Below are 16354 nucleotides of genomic sequence, written 5' to 3' on the forward strand. Positions count from 1 at the left end.
AACAAATGTAAGGCTTACAGTAAATGCTAGTAGAGGCTTTGGTCCTTACAGTTGAAGTGAACACCTTTTCTTTTCTTTGTTAATTACTGCCCCCCCTTTCCCTCTCCTCTATTACTAATATGACTCCTGAGAGATCTGTCTAATTCCCTGGCCTGTAAGTGAAGATGAGGCTGGAAAGGGTAAGATTAAGGGAGAGTGAAAGAAAAACATATGTAGTATAAGGACATAGGAAGGAGGGAAGGGGCATATTGTATGAAGACAGAAAATCTCAAGAGTGATTCAGCCATTGTTACTCATCCCCTCCTTTTTTAAGAGAGCTCATGACATGTGTATTTTAAGTTCTCTCCATTCCGTTGTTCTCTTTTAATCCTGTTAGATAACTATTTTTCTCCCTCCTCCTTCAGAGTCTTTCTGATTCTTCTCTTTCCTCCTCCGCTCCCCACTGCCCACTCAGCAAACGGTGAGTCCCACCGTTTGCTCTTTGCCACAAGAAAGGCTTGTGTGCCTAAACACAGTAGAAAAGGAAAACGGATATGGCCTGAATGTGGAGAGGAGAGGAAGATGACAAACATGTAGAAGGGCTCGCAGGTAGGTGTTGGAGAAATATGCTGGCCGGTGCAGGCTCATTTGTTATGAAGAAGGATGAGTGTGGACAAGAGCCAAGACAGAGGCAAGTGAGTTGTGAAGTGGAGCCTGGCCAAAGCCTGTAGTTAAGATGTAGGACAAAAAAAAAGGAAAACGGATAGAGTTTGGATTGATACCAGAGGAGGGGTGAAATTCACATTTGAATATCAGAAATGCTGCCTAAAATAGTGAAAGATGTTTTTCGAGAAACATCTATGGCTAATCCCCAAACACAGAGTTTGAAAGAGAGTTCTGACATAGAAGTTCATTTGTAACCACAAAATCAAACCAAAGCCTTTCCCCTTGCTCTGCTTTTCATAGCATCTGAAGCACACAAACAATGCATTTATGATGCAATATTTTAAACCTGCCTTGTAACTGCTGTGCAGAACCAGCAATGCTCCACCAACCTCAACAGAGCCAATTCTACTTCATAAGAACTACATTTCCCACAAGCAACAATCCCAAGCTCATCATTTACATGAGGACAATTACTAATGAGCGAGTAGTAGGGCAGTAGCCTGGCTATAGTTCCTCTGCCGAAAAGGGTAGACACTTTGCACAGGTGAGGAGGGGCAGCCACATTCCTGCAGCTCTTTACATGGGAAAAAAATAGGTCACCAGACATGGGGAAGAATTATCTGGACCAATGGCACAGACTAGTGGTAAAGGCTTAGAACTGCTTGAAATTCTGTGCCAAATCTTATCCATGTTTAGTCAAATTCAGCTACCCTGATACAGCCATCTCTGAATGTGTGCAATTCCCACTGACGATATATGTTGTCACTGCAGCATCATCATGACCAGTTGCTTCATAAAGTTTACCCTCTTGTTTCCATACTGGCCTCCAGATGTACCAGATGTACTTACAGATTATACACTCCCTCTCACTGCTAGAGAAATTATTTCAAAACAAAGAGAAGGTAGAAGGGATTGGTACTTGTACTGAGAAGAATTTGCATGACCCAAAAAAGCCCTGCTTGTTCCTGACACAATAAATCAAAGGGACAGAGGATCCCCCGACACCACCATTTGTTGTCTTCAAAGGTGATAAATTGATCCCTGGTTGGTTAATAAGCAGAGGCGCACTGCAGCCCAAACTTCTCAAAGATTTATGCTGTGACAACTGGATTTATAGTGGAGGAAATGCGAGCGATCTGGAGAACAAAATCTATTTTCCTTATTCTTCCTCCCAGTACTCCTGAGGTTTGAGATGGTACCTCCTTGGGGAAACCTAGAGGTGCAAGCATCAAATAAGTGAAGCTTCAGGACAATAGAAATAGAATTTATGTCATGGAGGCAGCGAATGGGATGGAATTACCTGGTTTTGACTGATGAATGTGTTTCCAGTCGCAATGAACTACAATCCATGTGAAAAGGCCCCTTGCCCTTGGATGGGGCAGAATTCAATACAGTTTTGAGTAGATTTTACTCTCTGACTTTGCCCCCCTTCCTTCATTAAATCGGAGCTAAAAACAGAGCCGGTTGCTGTAAATCAATATGACGGACACTTCTAAGGTTTGTAAGCAGTCTCACCAAATGAATGGAGTGCATTGGCCAATTTAACAGCTTGCAGACATAAGAGAAACCTTTTAAGGAAACTCATCCAGCCATCTAAGTGACATGAGGTGATACGGTGAGAGAAAAATCAGTCTTTTAAGAAGATGATCAATGCTATCATCTTTTCCAGAGCTGACTGGGAAAAAAATACGGCATGTTGTGGTGTAGAGTTTCCTATGAGAGCCAAAGGCAAATAGAGCTACCTTTCGATCCTTTCTCTTCATCCCTCCTTCTCTTTACATAATTCTTCCGTTTTAGTCTCAATGTGTTTTCCCTGTTCCTGTCATTGCTTGTTACATCATCTTGTTACATACTCAGTTTCAGCATCTCATCAGATCCCTCACCCTTCAACTTTTGATTCTTAGTCCTTCATAGCCCCTTCCTTTTGCCCTCCTTCCTCTCTGTCCAACTCACACTGCCTCGCTCCCTCCTGTCTTTGCCCTGACAGCACGCTTATCCTGTTGTGTTGATGAGATATTTGAAAGATTAACATGATGCATGCTGAGCAGATTATGATAGCCTTTGGGGATAAGCATTTTTTTTCATGGGGGAAAGTTCTGAGTGTGATAGAAACTCTGCTGAAGAGGGAAATTTCACAGAAGATGGGCAGCTTATGTGCAAAGATTTCAAAGATTCATCACCTTTAATTAACTGTTTTTCATCATTTTGCACTGATGTGAGTGAGGAAACTAAAACTCGATGAAGCAAGTCATAAGGAAACAGGGATACCAATGGTCAGTTTTAGCAGTGATACACAAAGACAGGTCACATTTCTGAGCAAACTGTGAAACTTGCTGGTTTTAAAGTCAATTTAAGAAATTACTCACAAAGATGACATGAATGACAAATTTATTCTGTCATTGTCAGCCCAATTCATCTAAAAGATCAAAACACATCACTCCCAAAGCTCACCTTTTCTTTGGTTCATATATATGATGTAGGATATATAATTCTACATTTGAAAGTAACATTACCCTGTGCCACAGGAACAGAGAGAGAAGGAAGTGAAAGGCAGATCCATTTCCAAAGGCTCATTTTTAGATGCTTTTTTGGGCACAGCGCACCAGAGCTGACGAGCTGAGCACAGAGTTTTTGACACAATGGTGTCATAGTTGGGACTGTGATGTTTTGCTCACACAAGCTAACAGCATCACACCTGCTGGCAACATGCAGACACAGACAGAAGCAGACTGTTATCAAAACTGCATGGTAATTAGTGTGTTTGGGAGTACTGCATATCCCACAGACTCATTTGGCTTACATTGTTTCATGAAAGAGATTTTCAGCAACATGGCATATGGTATATACTGGAACTGCTGAAACAACTTGAGCATTGCAATGCTGTTGTCACTTTTAGAATGATAATAACAACATAATTAAGAAAGTCTCTGCTTCACTTCTTTCCTCTTCCAATAATTTCTATTAAAAGACGGGGGGGCTCAGGTTTTTTTTAATTGATTAATTTAATTCCTGTTCTACTGTTTTACTGTCATGCATTATCTATGACACATCAATTCACAAGCTGTGGATTCTGTTAAAGGTAACACAGTTACCAACCCACATTTAACTCTGCTTTGACCTTTCTGCACTGACCTTGTTTTAATTAAATAGGATTGGTTAAACCCACTGCTTCAAGGCCACACTGCTGATGGACAACGTCAGAAAATACACTCTGAGCAAAGAGTGAGAGTATTGCTCAGTTTAAGTGATGGTTGAGATCCTTACGGAATAAAAACTTGCAATCACCAGGTGGAGAGAAACAAGAGTTATGTCAGCATGCAGCACATAGATGATTAATGATGAAGTTACACACTCATTTTTCTCTTAAAAAGTACAGCGCATCATTAAAGTGCTACCCTTAGTATTTAAAATTCTGTGCAAGGCCCGAAGCCAGTTCTACATTGGCCTAGCAATAAAGATTGAACTAGCTTTCTGTACACCAGTCCATTTCCTGTGTTGTTTGTGCATGTGTGATGGAACCATAATTCCTCTGCTTTGTCAGCAGCAAAGTGTGCAGTGAATTACCAGTCATTTATGACTGGCTGATATATTCTTAACATTCAATCATCGTACCTAAGGAAAAGAAAAAAAGAAAGTATGTAAGAAAATGAGGATTTTGCTCCCACTTGACTGCCGTTTTAGAGGTCATGTTTGGATAAGTAATGGTTTCACCTCTATCTCAACATTCTGGTGGTTTTATGAGACGAGCCGGTGTCTCTGTTGGTTACTGTTCAGAGGAAGGTCATAAATGGGCGATTTATGTTTGAGGTGTGGCCAGGAATGCTGATGCTACTGTCAGAGAGCAGAGATACTGTCTGGTTTGACTCATATTTAATGGAAACTGTAAAGTCCACAACTCCATGCCCTAACTCATGCTCCTAACAGCATGTGCTCACACAGAGAGGGAGTTAACATCCTGTAACTGGGAGACAGAACTTATATAGAATGGCATAATATGGCAGTTAAATATAAGGTTGTAAACTTGATCCTTGTATCGCTAAAAGCAGATTTCACACTTTCAGCATCTTGCATCACATTCCAAATATAATTTAAGGTTGAAATACACCAACTGTACTGCTGGTGCCAATATTAATCGTCATAGCAGGAAAAGAGAACGCTTCATAGCTTCTAGGGGTGTCTGCACTTCTGGAAAATATTATCCAACGTAAACACATGACTTTCAACGCAAACTCCAAATATGCAATATGCACATTGTTAAATTAGACTGTCGGCTGAAATAATGTTACATCGATTACTGCAGAACCAACTTTCTTCTCTTTTTACATGTGTTATCTGGAGTTCCAGAACGCCATTGTTAAATTATGGGCATTTTAATTGCAGTAGACAGGGATCCATTAGCATAGCTTCTTGGGTGGCCATGGCCATGTTTCTCTAAATCATTAAGCTAATTATACAAGCTAATTAATCAGTATGCTTGGAATGGGGTGCATGAGGAGGCGCTTCTCTTTGTTGGCTTGCATAATTAAAGGAGACCATTTTAGAAAATGAGAAAAACTTAAGACGTAGAGGGAGAGAAAAACTTTGATCTCCAAAGTAAACATATGATTTTTGCATATCAAGTGCTTTGGTAATATAGGAAAAAAAAATTGAGAAGTAAGATTGCAGAATCTAAAAAGTCAAGCTAGATTCACATTTGAAGTGCTTTGAAGATGGTGCATGGGGGCAGCAGGTGTCCAACATCCAATTATGAGCATCATTTTCATGTAGGACAATCACAAGCAGCAGACCTGCCAATCACTGCTGCTCTTGTGCTGAAGGATATTCTGAGCTTTTTAACTTCTGTAATTTAAGAAAACGTGGAGGACTGTTGATAATCATGTGCTTTCAAGAGTGTTGAGAAGCATTTGTAACGATTACTGAGCATGGTTTTCAATAGTTATGAATGTGCATCAGTATGGACTTACGTCAGGCCCATATTCAAGCTTTCTGGCACACAACATAGCCTGAAGTCAGACAAGTATGTTCAGAAAAAAAAATTCATACAAACAGGCATAACCAAACATCCTTCCACCCTGCGTTCGGCATAAGGTGGAGATTTTTTCAACATTATTGCAGGAGTCTATTTTTAGCAGCTCTCATTATGCAGAATGGAAAATAAACTACATGAATCATGTTTACACACCAAATGGGACTAGGCTGATAACAGCAATCCATAAAGTGTGTGTCAGCTCATGTTTGTCTCTGTTCGTGTTCTGTGGTGAATGGTCAATGATACACCACATCCTCACCTCTTTATCTCTTTCCTTGCAGGGAAATTCTGAGGAGTTCTGTTCTTTCATCACTCTGGTCTGAGGCAGCGATAGCCACAAATTATTCCAAACAGGTAAGATCCACATTTTACAATCCTGAAATAAAAATCTCCCTTCAAATAAAGTTATTCTGCATTGCACTCAATTGACAAAAAGCCACTGATGACCAAATGCCAATTCACCCAAAAAAAATAGATAAAAATGAAAAGGTTAAACTTATAAACCCTCAAATCAAAGAAAAGATCTATAGTACTGTCACAGTAAATTGGTTTCTTGACTACATGTCTTTTAGTATTTGATTGGATAAGGTACTTCAGCTTCGCAAACGGTTTACTGCAAGTTTGATTTCCTCTTTGAACCAGGCTGAATGTTGCACAAGTAAAATAAAGGCAGAGAAGTAAATACTTTTGTCACTTGCTGTGTTTGCATCCCCTCTTTTTCCCAGTGCTATTTACAGATCACTTTAAGCGCTTGCTGTTGTTTAGCTTCTGTCTTGAATTGATGCTTATTTCCCTGAAAGTATTGGTACAAAATTATGACACGGCTAAAACATGCTAATGGTGCCCTCTGGAGTACAGGGATCACTACTGCTGCTGTCTGCCAATCTCAAACAGTGTGGTGGTGATGGTGATGATGATGATGATGATGATGATGCACCCACTCACACCTCTCACAGTTTGTAAATTGAGTACTGACAGGTGCTGTCAGCACTTTATGGCAGTATGAGAACACATGCACAGCTTCTGCAGCAGAATGATTCCTGACAAAAAAATAGAAATAAGTTGACACAATTGGTGAACCAAATGAAAGCACATACGCTGTGTTAAAATGATATTGTTACTTATACAATTTAACATATGCTCCATTGTCACATAATAAATACCACTTAAATCTGCACTTGTAAGTTCACATGAACATTATGTTTCCATAAATCAGTCTCAAAGTGTCTATTTTATTATTAGTGCAATAGTGTTCTAGTTGGGATCATTAAAAGTGCAATTTATGTCCTCTGGAACTGGAACAAAGTTACCCTGTATCGCAATGGTGTTTTTCAGATCAATGAGCAGTGCTGTGGTTACCCCTAGAGGACTTGCGGGTGCAGCTGTAATTGGAGCGTTTTTGTTACTGCAAGTTACTGTTCCCTGGGTAGAGGCCAGCAAATAGTAGAAGATTCCTGTAAATGTCCAATGGATTTTCTATGAACTTATCAAATACACTTGCAGGAAGAGTATGTTGAGATCAAATCACGCGTTGTTCTTTTTGAAAAATGTCCCTTTGCTTTGATTTCTTATTCGAACTCGCTGCCTCAGATATATTCAGAAGTGTTTCAAATTGGTGTGTGCAAATGCATTGTTTTTACTCTGAATATTTCACACATACTATATATATGCCATATGGCAATTCCTTTGAACATTTTTCTAAATTTACAAGAGGAACACGTGGAAGAGTGAATTAAAGAAAAGATGACAACTCTGGTGGAAAGGAAAAAAAAAACTTATATGAAGATAAGTGAGTTGGACTCGCATGGAAATATTGTACATGACGGCAGCAGATTTGTCACAAATGCATAGTCTGTTGGAGGACATTAGAGTATCCTTTATAAAAACCTTGAAGGCTTAAAATTAATTTGGAGTTTCTTTTCATAAAGAAGCAGTTAAAGGAGCTTGTTAAATGGTGTAGTGCATTTTTACCAAGAAAGAGCACAAAGGTGCCCTAAACCTGTCAGACCGAGTTGTGTTATATAAAGCAGAATTCACAGCAGAAGCAAGTGACCTGGTTTAAAGTTGCAGTTAGTCTGGCAGCCAAAAAAAACTTTGCAAAGTCCACTTCCTAAAACTGCTTACAATAACTGTGAGATGACCTATTATCTCTAAATGAAAACAAACAAACAAAAAAATAATTTGGTTGGGGAAAGAAAGAAAGAAAGAAAAAAAAACATTTGAAAATGTTCCTGACACCTTTGTTGTCAAATGATTTTTTGATATAGTATTACTAAAAGTGTATGTATATATATATATATATATATATATATATATATAATTTTTTGTTTAATCTTTCCACTGGTGAAGGCATTTTGACATAAATGGCTACTTCTATGGTTATAGCCACCAATGAGGTTAAGCATAAGTCTTCCACTGTGATGTGTGGTATGACCTAAGTGTCTACTGGTCCATCCTGCTCCCTCAAAAGGTCAGGGTATGTGACATAATTGTGTTTCAGTACAACTCAAATTTGATATATTAGTCTATGGCTGGCATCCTTTCTTCTGTGTGTGTGTGTGTGTGTGTGTGTGTGTGTGTGAGCATCTAAAATATATTGTGGGGCAACCCTGGCTGCGATGATTTATTATACCGCTTGAAGGGATTTGTACTTTCATGAGGTCACATGAGTAACATGTCAGGCAGGCACAGTACACTGTTTTCTTTGGCACGGCTGATGAGAGGGAGGCAAGCCAAAAGAGCTATAACACATTTCAGTTTAACAACTAAGTTTGCGGTCACTGCACACATTAAGACTTGCAAATGCACCAGAAATCAAATACTGTATTCCAGCTTAAAACTGCTTTATCACCTGCACGGGAGGTAAATATTGTACAAATGCTCATAAGACATGGCAAAGGCCACGAAATCTCGTTGGTTTTAATATGCCTTTTCAGAGGTTAGTTCTGTGGACATAGAAGCATCTTGGGTTGACAAACACCGCAGGATATTTTTTCTAATTAAAAAATATGGTGATTCTACCAAAATACACATCAGCCTTCTGGATTGACCCTATGTGATTATTTTGAGTGTAGTAAATTGTTATTTTAGTTTTTATCAGTGAATCTGCAGATGTGGGGAAAAAAAAAAAGAAAATCTCAAATATATGTATGATCTTTCACAGAGGTATCCTATTTTTGCAAGAGTCACCTTAAATTTGCCGACTCACAAGAGGATATTATCTCTTTCACCTTTTGTCTCATGTCCACTCTCAGGTGTTTTTGCAACATCAGAATATTTGACTTTATTTTTGCTTTTTTGCTTCTTCTAAGCATAAATCCTTCAGTCTGCTCTCTACCACAGAAAATACACAAATGCTCTGTTGAAAACAGTGTATAAAAAAAGCTATGCTAATATCAGAAATACATCCAATGATATATTTTGCTTTCAAATGACCAATTTGCCATGGGAGATAGGATATTGATGAGGGTTGATGGAGAAGCTGTTATTGATGGAATACTAGAAATTCACAGTTCATTTTCTCATCTATTTTCTAACCTGTATATTTTTGATGAAAACTTTATCCTGTTGACATCTCATCTGCTAGGTGGGGCAAAGGGGGCAGTAATTTCACTGGTGTGTTGGCGAGGTGACTCTACAGCAGTGAGCAGCATGTTGGCACCTGCATGAACCCAACGGAAAAGCCTCATTTCTTGGTAAGTTGTGCTTTCTTTTAAATTCAGCAAACTCCACTTTCAGTATAAGGTAGCTGATTTCTTCAGACAAGGACTTTTATATGAAGCTCAGTCTCTGTGGCATCTATTCATTGATTAGTTTATCTTTTTAATTTGTTGACAGAATTAGTGTTTCATTACAAAAATAAGAAGTGTAATTTTCCTTGGTACTTTAAGCAATAATTGAAAAAATAGAAGTTGTATTTTTGATGAAAACACAAAGGAAAGCAGATTTTCTAAACATGACCAGAGTGTTTTGTTGTTACACTGAGTTGTAATCAGTGAAACATCTTTAAAAATGTTTTAAAAATAATTTGTATAAAAAACATAATTTTGATTGAATCAATGAGCAAAACATGTACTATGTAGTGCATGTAATTAAATGTTTTTTAAAATTTGTTAAAAATATATTGTATTCACACTAGAACATGGAAAACATGAAATGCTGAAAGTGAGACATTTCACTGTTTCATGAAAAATATTATCTCATCTTGAATTTGATGGAAACAACACAAAAAAGGTGGGACAGGCCCAGGTTTACCACTGTGTAGCATCGCCATTTCTTTTTTCAAAAGTCCGTAAATGTCAGAGAACTGAGGAGACCAGTGGCAGGTCCTTTTTGGAGAGGAATGTCTTATGTAGGATTCTAACTTAATAGTCTTGGGTCTTCTTTGTTGTATTTAGACCCAAATGGTTTATATTGGGGAAAGTCCAACAACCAGACACCTCTACTACAAAGCCATGCTGTTGTCACGGATTCAGTATGTGCTTTAACATTTTCTTGCTGAAATATTCAATGCCTTCCTTGAAAAAGACAATGGGCCTTATGCAAGAGCATTTTCATATTTTTAATTCTAAATTTCTCTTACTTTTTTCGTACGAAGGTCTTGTACGAACTAAGGCCCGACTGATTATCGGCCCCACCGATATATCGGGCCGATATTTAGCATTTTGGGGATATCGGCATCGGCCATACTTTACATAAATTTCCACCGATAAGTTTATATCATTTTCACAACCAATTTTGCAGCCGTTTCATTCTGAACGCGTCTTCTGCTCTCGCCACTTTGAGTTCATGAGCATTGCCCCGCCCGTCACAGCATCTGATTTGTTTGGCACACGGATTACAACCAATCAACACGCAAGGCTGCGAACGGTTTCAAGGCGGCCGTGGCGCAAGTTGGGGCCACGATGGTGGCAGTACTACTTGAAGCAGAGAGAACAAACTCCCTTCAAGGTAAGCATATACGAAACCTTATCCCCTGCAATAAGTCACAAACACACCAACGCAAAAGCACGGCACCACAACGTCTTTATTAGTGTACAACTAGTGAAAATGGTCCATTTGATCTGTGTAACGACGCAAACCTTTAGCTCACGTAAGGATAACCAGAATGACAGCGAATACCCCTCACTGAAACGGTTGTCCATAAAGCAGTCTCAGCATAGTGTACAGTAATTTTTAAACCCCCACATGGAAACGTGAACATGTCTGTAGTTCTACACGAAAGGTGGACTGAAAGCCATGGTCAATGAAGACCAAATAAAAAGTGTTTGTGTTTGTTGCTGAGACTAACCATTTGTTAGTACAAGCCTGCTAGCTACTTGGTAGCCTGCCGGTGTGAGAGCCTATCTTGTTCCGTAACAACTGGTTACCCAGCACGTTAGAACCAACGGTGATTGGTCGTAATGTCCCTCTTAATTAACTTTAATAGAATTAAGTTTTGGCCAGTCGCTGCGTTTCAAACATCTGAAGTAACATCTTGTTACGGGTAGCCAGACAGGCTGTCACACCACCACCAAGTAGCTAGCAGGCTTGCGCTAACAACCATGGTGTTAGACTTCATGAAGCCGTACGCGACGCGACTCAGGCCCTAAAGGCACATTGCACGTTTAGCCTATTAGTTACTTTATTATGCGTTGCTAAGCCCTTTGACCATTTAAACACTCCCGGTGTGATGTCAAAGTGCTGGCAGTTGACCGATCTGTAGGGAGTTTTTCCAGACATTAGTCTAATGTTTGCATACTCCACGCCCAAAATTATACCATATTAGGAGTTGTGCTTCCTCGTTCCTGTGCCAGGAAATGTTGAGTGTTGAGTCATAAGAATGGCATCAAGGCGTAAAAATAACAACTTTAGGGGCTCTGAGATTGAAGTTCTGTGTTCAGAGATCCAAAAAGGAAAATCTGTCATCTTTAGCAGTGTCAGCAGTGGAATTACGAGACCTGCTAAAGTGAAGAAATGGGAAGCAAGAGTGCTGTTAATTCCGTGTCACCTGTAGTGTGTAATGTCACCGAAATAAAAAAGAAATTGGTTTGATATGAAAATAGCTTTAAAAAAAAAAAAAAAAAACAAAAAAAAAAAAACGTCTGGCCACTAAAGCCGTGCAATCAGTTGTTGCCTCATCATGATGGCACTTTGATGGGGCGGTTAATATGGGGGGTCTTCTGGCACCACACCTTCTGGTCTGCCTGGGCTGGTTCAGGTGGAGACCCTCGTTCATGGCAATATTTTGCAAAGCTGGCATGCCTTCACTGGGCTATAGAGCAGTTTGACCCCCGCTGTATCGAGACACACCCACCTGGCCTTCAGCTCAGTGCGCTCCACGACAGGGGAATGGGTGTTTTGATGCGTATAGGTGTGCAGTCTATTGCTCCAATTATGATTGGCAGTCCAGCCACGGCATGGAAGTCCCTCTTAATTTGTACTTGTTGGACAGCGGTGTATGGAAATTTGATGTACCATGAGTGATAAACTAATGACAGCTTTGATGACCAAGGGGAGCGCACGACTCAGAGGACTGGGACACCCCCGATCTGTCTCCAATCTCTATCTGAAAGGTTCCAGTGGTCAAAAATCCAAGGGTGGTGAGGACCTGGACATGTGGTGGAATTGGGTTTGATCGGCATGTTTTTTCTGGAGTTGTGGCTCTAGCAAGCTGCATATTTGCAGAAGCACAGTCCTTGGCAATCTTAATCACGATGTCAGCCATTCGTCTGTCTCCACATGGATATATACTCGGTCTTTTCCAAGAGCCTGACGCGCTAAGGCATCCAAAAGTAGCAAGTCAGCCGCTGGTTACACTTCCCATTGACCGTGTTATATCCAGAGTCAAATTAACCTTCAATTAGTGCATAATTTAAGTCAAACAGAATAATGTCAGCATCATTATGGGGTATAATGTATATATTTATTCATGTTTGCTTCAAAGTAATTAAAAATACAATCCATTAGTCAAGCAAACTTGATTCGAATAACAGCGGACTATTTTACCAAACTCCTACGACAGGTCTGGATCACTCGTAAATTCTGTTCGTACCTGAAAGAAAGCGTAAGATACGAAAAAATTGGTGAATGTGCAAATTCTCTTAAATCACTCGTACGCACAATTTAAGAACAAATCTGTGCGTACAAACGGTTGTTGCATGAGGCCCATTGTGTAAATGGCAGCATATGTTGCTCCAAAACTTGAATATACCTTTCTGTATTGATGGTGCCTTTCAAGATGTACATGTGGCCAGTTCAGTAGGCACTAATGCACCCCTAAACCACCAGAGAAGTTTTTTTTTTTTTTAACTCAGTGCAAATAACAAGCCAGATGGGCTCTCTTCTCTTTAATCCAGAGAAAGTGGCGTCCATGATTTCCAAAATTACAATTTGTTTGGCCACAGAACAGTTTTCCTCTTTGCCTCAGTCCATTTTGAATGAGCTTTGGCCCAAAAAACACAGCAGCCTTGCTACATCATGTTTACATATGGCTTCTTCTTTTTATGAAAGAGTTATTTACTTAATCTATGGATAGTATGATGAACTATGTTCACAGACAATGATACCTTGAAGTGTTCCTGTGTCCGTGCGGTGATATCAGTGACAGAATCAATCACATGGATTCCTTGGATCTTTTGATGCTGCCATTTACTGTAGATGATGGAATATTCACAAGTCTTCAAAATTTGTAGACAGATTATTTTGCAAATTACAGAGGGTCTCTTTAAAGGGATAGTTCGCCTCTTATGACATGAAGCTGTATGACATCCCATATTAGCAATATCATTTATGAACATTGACTTACCCCCCGCTGCGTCCTGTGAGCCGAGTTCCAGCTGAGTTTTGGCGTCCACGAAGGTAGTCCGGCTGGTTGCCTGGGGCTAGAAAAATAAAGCGTCTTGCTTCTCAAAACAATATGCATTCAAAAGAGTAATACATTTGCATCACAAAATCGTTCTCGATGAAAAAGTCAGACCTCACATCGCTTGGCGCTATTTTTGCCTCCCTTGATATCAATGCGTCAAGCCACCTAGCGATAGCCGCACCTGTTACGGTGTTTGCTGCTCTGAAGCAGGGGAGTGCTCGGTCTGCACTTCGGTCTGCACATTGGACGCATTGATATCAAGGGAGGCAAAAATAGCGCCAAGCGATATGAGGTCTGACTTTTTCATCGAGAACGATTTTGTGATGTAAATGTATCACTCTTTTGAACGCATATTGTTTTGAGAAGCAAGACGCTTTATTTTTCTAGCCCCAGCCAACTAGCCGGACTACCTTCGTGGACGCCAAAACTCAGCTGGAACTCGGCTCACAGGATGCAGCGGGGAGTAAGTCAATGTTCATAAATTATATTGCTAATATGGGATGTCATACAGCTTCATGTCAAAAGAGGCGAACTATCCCTTTAAGAATGTTACTGACCTATATTAAATTATTTAGTTGCAACATGTTCCTCCAGGTATTTCCTTTTAGTACCACTGACTTTTTTGTTCCCACTTTTTTTTAGACATGTTACTACTGTCTTACTGAAGATGAGTTAGTTAAAATTGACATAGTATAAAAATGGAAACAAGCAGAATCTCCTGTGTCAAAGTTGGTCTACACTAAATTCCTGCCTTGAATCGTCTACCCTGATTTCACCTTGCAAACTTTTGCCTCAATAACAATGTCACCTCCTTTGCTCCTGTCATAATTACATAATAACTCAGACATGACATAGTCATAATGAATTAATGCTAGTAGGGATGCATTTAATGGAAGAATAGTCACATAATATTAGTGTCAGATCATAAGTGACAGACACTTGCAAACTAAATATGTGATGGTAATTAGAGCAAAATCACAAATGAAAACTTAGTCATACTCCGAGTTTTGGGGATATAGTATATAACTACCTGATGAATCTGTTTTTCGCATTGCAGCATTTGACATCTGCACTTCAGAAAATGTCTTAAATCCCTTTGAGTGCATTAGATATTGTTTGTGGAATAGCTTAATTGTTTTCATGTGTCCCATTAAGCCTCCACGGCATAAGACGTTTGAAAAAATATATTTGTTATGTGAAGTCTCTCTGAGAAAGTAGAAAATGAATTAGTAATGAAACAACACAGAGAAAGACAATGAAAGAAAAATCTAAAGAAAGAACAAACAAAAGACAGATCCTTTGCAAAGACTCCTCTGAAAGTTGAGTTGTTTTGGTGAGGTTGTGTTGATAGAGTATGTGAGACTGTGAGATCCGGCTCATACTAACCAGACATATCACAGGCAGAATGCTTTTTAAGGTCATGAAATGTTCTCAAATAATAAAGGATTTTTGAACTGACAAAATCATCCAATTATGATCTCTGTAATGTAGCTTTACTGCCAGATTAATGCACCGGTTGAAATAGACTTACATTAAAGCAATAAAACATTTGAATTTATTAAAGAGTTAAAATCACTGATTGGGCACTGGACTCCTATCTAAAACTTCCGAGCAGCCATAATGTGATCAGGAGCAAATTCTCAGTGTTATTTCCCAGATTTAAACAAGGTCTGAAATACTAATACCTGCTCTGAGAGGAGTAAATCCCTGACCTGATCCAGTGCAGTGATGTAGCTGAAGAAATACATTCAGTCAGGTATAAATATTGCACAATGAGTACACGGAGGGCTTTTTGGCCAATGAATTATTACGTAGTCCAGTGGCTTCGTGCCAGCCTCAAAGTATATCTCGCTCAGCTTCACCCTGCAATAAGCTGTGGCTGGGGAATTGTGGTTATAGGCACACTACACATAACTGCCAATGATACTAGGAATCCATCACTCTCATCCCACATGTTGTGCTTTGCTTACATGTAAGCAAACTCAGCCACAGTACATATAATAGGCAAACAGACAAGGCAGCATGAAAGTAAAAATTACCTGGTGAAAATGTTAAAGAGAGATATCTTAATATTTGACTATACTAGAAGTCTAACATGTAGACTATGAGGTGTTTTTTGTATGCAGAAGCAAGATTAAGAGTGTGAATGCTCGCTGAATTGGATGCTTTGAAAGTACGGTAAATTGTTCCACCTTCCTTTGCACATGTCTCAGAAGAGCCAATGTAGATGAGTGATGAAGAGTCTGTTTGATCTACGTCACTTGAACAAGAATGTGAAATTAGTCCGACCTTTTGAGTATTCCTGCTAAGTCGTGTTTTATTTCCATATGACAATCTTGTAACTCAGCAGAGCATGAAGTTAATAGTTAATACATCTGATTTTACTCGTGCAAAGAGAATGAAAGGAGATCAAAATAAGCATCTAAATGGGAAAAGGACTTTTGCTCAGAGCACTTCATTGTCAAACTAAAGACATGCCAGGCAGGTTGGGTCTTTCAGTGATTAGCAAAAAGCATAATCCCCAGACTGCTGACACATTTCTTTTAAAAACTGCCTGTCTGAAAAAGACAGATATGCTTTGGAAAATGAATCAAATCTGTTTCAGGCCTGATAGCAGTCTCTGCTAAGCCACAAATAGACAGGATTAGAGATTGAAGCACTGGCCATAGAACATTAGGACAAGAAGACAATATCAAATGATTAATGAAAACTTAAGATAACCTCCAAATTATTTACATGCTTCTTGAATATGTGCTTTGAACCAACAAGGCTGTTCAGAAGATGTGTTGTGGGTTCCATTTCATAGCTTTTCCTAATTTGTTGTAATGAAGCTG

At 39.3% G+C, this 16354-nt stretch overlaps 1 protein-coding gene across 30 annotated transcripts in view; it reads left to right on the forward strand.

Annotated features, from left to right (window-relative positions):
* The window catches only part of LOC142369208 (receptor-type tyrosine-protein phosphatase delta), a 377816-nt gene that overhangs the window by 145156 nt on the left and 216306 nt on the right, over positions 1-16354 (forward strand). For all 30 annotated transcript variants that reach the window (XM_075451481.1, XM_075451493.1, XM_075451486.1 and 27 more), the window contains exons 5-6: positions 5956-6028; positions 9261-9369. The gene's annotated coding sequence lies outside the window, so the exon portion shown is untranslated. The remainder of the gene's footprint in view (positions 1-5955; positions 6029-9260; positions 9370-16354) is intronic.

Source organism: Odontesthes bonariensis, chromosome 19, assembly GCF_027942865.1.
Source record: "Odontesthes bonariensis isolate fOdoBon6 chromosome 19, fOdoBon6.hap1, whole genome shotgun sequence".
NCBI classification, from domain to species: Eukaryota; Metazoa; Chordata; class Actinopteri; order Atheriniformes; family Atherinopsidae; genus Odontesthes; species Odontesthes bonariensis.